A 5,159-nucleotide genomic window follows, 5' to 3' on the forward strand; every position below is an offset into this window, starting at 1 on the left:
ACTTTCACGCAGAGATATAAATTTTATTTACAAGAAAGGAAGACCTGTACCCCATGGGATGGCCTACTCTAGCTAACTGCTCTACGCAGGTAACGAGGGAAGGGGAGTAAAAGCAGAGTGATGGATAGGATGAGGAGAACGGAAGGGCTAGATACAAAATGCAGCGCTACTGTGGCTTCTCGATTCTTCTCTTTAGAGTGCATGACAAGGATAAAAGCAAAAAAACACAATGAGAAACTGCACAGCTTCTCTTAAAAAAACTATAGTAAAAGAAAAGAGTCTTCCGTTCTCCCCGACCTTGCGACACGTAGGGGCGGAACGCAAGGTTGTTTTACGTGCCGCCAAAAAAAAAAAAAAAAAAAAAAACGAAAAAAAAAACTGAACGCCACTCTTGCACGAATTCATTTAGACCGAATGATTCGAAGGCATCAAATGGCAGCCCATTTTACGAAAAAGATATCGTTTGTAACAGCGAAGCGGTACCTACATTTCCATTGACTGCTACACCACATCACGTGCGCGCCTCGAAGGAGCAGAGCGGAGGAAAGGGAAGACCTGCCACGCCATGTGATGAGTTAGGGAGAGGGAGTCGTCGCGACGCAGGTCATTCTCGCTCTCCGAGGCCCGTGCTATCCGCGCAGTCCTTGCGCACGCAAGCTCTCGCCTGCGTTCTAACTTCGGCTCGGTATTCGCTATAAAAAGAAATTCATGTATGAGGAAAGAATAAATTCGAAAGGAAAAACTTTGGTGGTGGTGAGTTTCGAACGTACGGCCCCACATTCAAAGCGGGGTGTCTCACCCACTGGGATAAGTCAGCGCCTTTTAGATCGGTGGCCTGTACACTCTGCTTTATGGCGGCGTTTCACTTGGACAGAAACTTGCATTGCTAAGCCCGACGTGACGAAAGTGGTGACGTCAAAATCACCACGGCTTACTCGGAAGCGTCCCCGTTAGATTCTGTGGCTGTCGGGAAAAGTAGCATGACGTCACGGATTAAAGCGCAGCAGGCGTATGCTGTCTAGGAGGCGTTGGGTAGGCGTCTCAACGCGCTCGCTTGCCAATGAGTGGTTCATAACTCGAAGGACCGTTCAATGACATCCGATTTGACATTAGGCTTTTGCATTCACAACTCATAACAAGTGCTTACGTGCTTTCGGATTTTTTGCATAGTTTGCTCAGGAGATTCAATGGGTACCTACAAAACTCCACTAGAGGGCATAACCAGACCTCCTCAAAACCACCAGGTACATTTCCCATTTTGAACTTCATTTGGTTTTTGCATATCAGTTCTGCAAATGAATAGGAGCAAAGCGCTTTTTACTACCTTACACTACAGGCATTCCATATGCAGCTGGCCACTAACGATGCTTCTTGAACCTCTTAAAGCAAGGCAAGGTTTTTCAAGCTGAAAAATTATTCGTTCCAAGTTGTTCCAATGGCTGACCTCTAGATCGCGCGTTTTATCCGGGTCCACAACGGCCAAATTTCTATAGGGGCGAAACGTAAAAACGCTCGTGGTACTTAGACTTTCGGACAAGCTAAAGAATACCAGACGGTGAAAATCGGCCCGAAGTTCACGTAAAATCCCGCATTTTACATTTTACGGCGAAGCTGCATATGGCTAGTTTCTAGCGGATCGATGTCCGTAGACCAAAACCGTGGGCTTATCCAGAAGACAGTGCAATTCCGGGCCGACCCGCCGCGGAGGTGAAGCAGGCTTCAAGCACTCCACCAACTTGCAAGAACAAGTTTAATATCTTGGGTCCAAATACAACCTATATCGGATATTTTGCTGATAAGAACAGATATTACACTTTGACCCGCGTCGGCCATGTCTACGTTCGCACCATGCACGCGCACGCCACTCCGCGTATTCAAACTAGTGCCCACCAATCTGAGTGTCGTCTGTCTCCTGACGTCATGCTCTACGTAGGCTTCTTTCCTCAATTCTGCTCTGACTGTGAAATGGGTAGGCCGCGTATTGTAGGGTCTGAAGACGAACAGTGCACGTATACCAGAAGGACGGCTTGAACAGAAAAGGGAACGGGCGCGGCAGCGGCGGAAGGATACCACAGCGGACCGCGGACGCAAAGTGTAAGCGAAGTCACGAAGTCACGAAGTCACGTGTATATGTCTTCATTCAATCAATATAGTAATCACAATATATTATACCAATATAGTCTATCCCCACATGCCCAGCTTCGCTGGTATCCACCTTCACAGGCTAGAATGGCACTGAATTGTTTTAATTTTAGGTCTGGTCTTTGGGTCCATTGGCTACGAGACCTCGCTACGCTCTTTCCGTCTTGCACAATGTGTTTGGCTTGGAGAATATTGTCTGGCACAATACACTGTCTTTCACCTGGCACAAGATATCGCGCAGAAACAAGTTCGAAAGCGTTTTATTTGCCCCACAAACACAGACCTAGAACCCCAGCACCTGCTCTTAGAAGTGCACTCCCAGTGCGAATTCTGCACCGGGTTTGTTTTGCCCGAGTGGAACGAGGCGTTCGCGGCTACAATGGCACCACTGTTGCAGGAAATGCCAACTCCACAAACTTCGCTCCCGCTTGTAAAACGCGCCAGTGAGGGAGCCACAAGAACAAACCCGCGCTGTTTGTGTAGTCTCCTCGTTTCAGATCCCAAACCTTGGAGCATAAACAGCACTGGGCGTGGAGATGTGTACGAGCCGGAACAAAACGCAGCCTTGCTTCGCGCATTCTCGTGCCGAGTATTTGTGTTTCTAATAGTGCGTGCGCTGTGAACCGTTGCCGCTGTTTATTCAAAGATTAGGAAACTCCACCTTCGTCGTGGCATGCATTCTAACGTCTTCCGCTTAGCTTCCCCTCTGCGAGGAAGTGGTCGCCGATGTACTTTTTTGAGTAACAGTTACATGGCAAAATATTTTGGGTGGACCCTTCGTAGGGAGAGGAGGGAAATGGAGGCGCGCACATCGACGCATTTGAGGCGATAGGGTTGTTTGGCATTCTTCTGCCGCATAGTTGCTAGTTCCAGCTCTAGTTAAGGACAGAGAATGCATGTTCCCATAACTCTGGTTAGTGCGTAGTTACGAAAAAAAGAAAGCAATGACGTGGTACTAAACAAAAACACGGCCGACATCAGGAAGAAAACGAGAACAAGGTAAAAGCGGGAGCCAACGTTTCGACGAGTAGACTTGTCCTTTTGAGCGCGAAATATGCGCTCCTCGGCACAGTATATATATATAGGCAGGGTTCTTCTAAAGAAGAGAGGGGGTAAGGCGGGTGGGCGAGGCAACGACCAACACCCAGAAGACAAGATGCGCTCAATAACGAAGTTGCTGTTTGAGATTAATAAATGAGTTTGCTGTCGAATGCATATAAAGCCGCCTAAAAAAATTACGCATATTCAACGCACACGTAGCAACCTAGGTGAAGCGAACCTTTCAAGAAGCGGTTATTACAGATGCTTGAAACATGTTTATTTCGATCCTTCGTCTTTGGCGCAACGGAAACTAGCGCGCGCACGTGGTCTCGCTCACTTCTGCTACGCAGTGCGAGAAATGTTACGGAATGGGAATAGATTTCCTGATTTATTCTCATCAGTGTAAAACCTATTGCCCGATTCATGGCTGCTAGCTCGCTACTCGTTTGTTCAACTGCACTGAAGTCATCACCATCATTATCCACATGCGGATGCACTTCGCGCCCGATTCCTCTTTGCGGATATGTGCGCTGCATTGCACCATCAACTCGGACGGTTGTCGGTTCGGTTCACACCGGGGACAAGTTATCTTTTCGTACACTTTCATTTCAGTCTTCCCCCCTCCATTACTATCTACATTTCGAGTTCAGCCGCAGTTAATTTCCTTTATGCTTTTCTTGGCTTCATTGTCTGTTGGCTTTACGTGGTCATGATATCTATAAATAGAACCACATTTTCTAATGAGCGAATCGCATTTAGAAAGATGAGAAGCACAACTTCGTGGTTATCTTTGGTTTGCTTACCCAACAGTTTCGGTTCGCCCGCCGACCGATATTGATGGGTAAATAAGCCAAAGATAATCGCGAAGTTGTGGTCGTCATCTTTCTATACAAGTACATATTCCCTATGTACTTGTGTATGTATATATATATATATATATATATATATATATATATATATATATATATATATATATATATATATATAGTAGCACACATCTGTCCCTATTTATCTAGGCTACACTAACTCGGGACTCTGAGATCACCCGTGAAACAGGCCAGAAACATACCCCATAAGGAGAAATGATGGCAGCGTGCTCAAAAACAGACTTTAAACATGCGCCTTTGCTGGACGAAACGCCGCATAGCGTCATTCCGGAGGGGCTGCAACCATCTGTGATTTCGAGAAAAAATTGTTATCGCGCTGCTTGCCCCTCAGCGACCGCCAAAACCGATTTTTCGCGTAGCTTTATGGTGGTATGAATCGTGCGCTTCATATCGGAATTCTCGGCCGTTAATTTCCAGCTGAGCGCGTCGAGAAACGCGATTTGTTATTTTCTTTCTTATCAGCACGATAACAGCAGACGCGTCTCGCATGCTAGGTTACCTAAAGCACAATCTTCGCGAAGCTCCCTCTTTCACGCTGAAGCTCGCCTACCGAACATTTGTACATCCAAAAGTCGAATACGCATCTCCCATATGGTCACCCGAACAAGCCTATCTAATCCGATGTTTAGATTAAGTTCAAAACCGCGCGGCACTTTTCATCGTCAGTGACTATGGCGGACATTTCAGTGCGAGTAGAATCAAACAATTGCTTTCGCTTCCTTCTTTGGACTCACGCAGAAACATTGGTCTGTCTGCTACACAATATCAACGGCAAACATAGCTCTTCATCGCCGCTTCTGAAGACCTTGTCACTGTTCACGCCGTTTGCAGAATAACCTCCGTTTTCAGCGTCTCTATACACTAACGCTTTCAACACATCTGCATTACCACGTGCCCTTGAATTAAAAAATAATCTTCCAGATAATATAGCCAGCGCTCAAGATACCGAACACTTTAGGGAACTTCTGGAGGCGGCTGTTTCTTCAGCACTAGAAATGTATTCTTGGCTAGGTACAGCTGTCTATACAAATCCACAACTTCATGCGTTGTCCTTAGCACTGTATAAATGTTTAAATTAAAATTAAATTA

The 5,159-nt window shown here is 46.2% G+C and overlaps 1 pseudogene; it reads right to left on the bottom strand.

The window, feature by feature from the left end:
- Positions 1-1,653: 1,653 nt before the first annotated feature.
- LOC126528664 (U2 spliceosomal RNA) lies at positions 1,654-1,833 on the bottom strand (annotated as a pseudogene).
- Between the last annotated feature and the right edge of the window lie 3,326 nt (positions 1,834-5,159).

Source organism: Dermacentor andersoni, chromosome 9 (assembly GCF_023375885.2).
Source record: "Dermacentor andersoni chromosome 9, qqDerAnde1_hic_scaffold, whole genome shotgun sequence".
NCBI lineage: Eukaryota > Metazoa > Arthropoda > Arachnida > Ixodida > Ixodidae > Dermacentor > Dermacentor andersoni.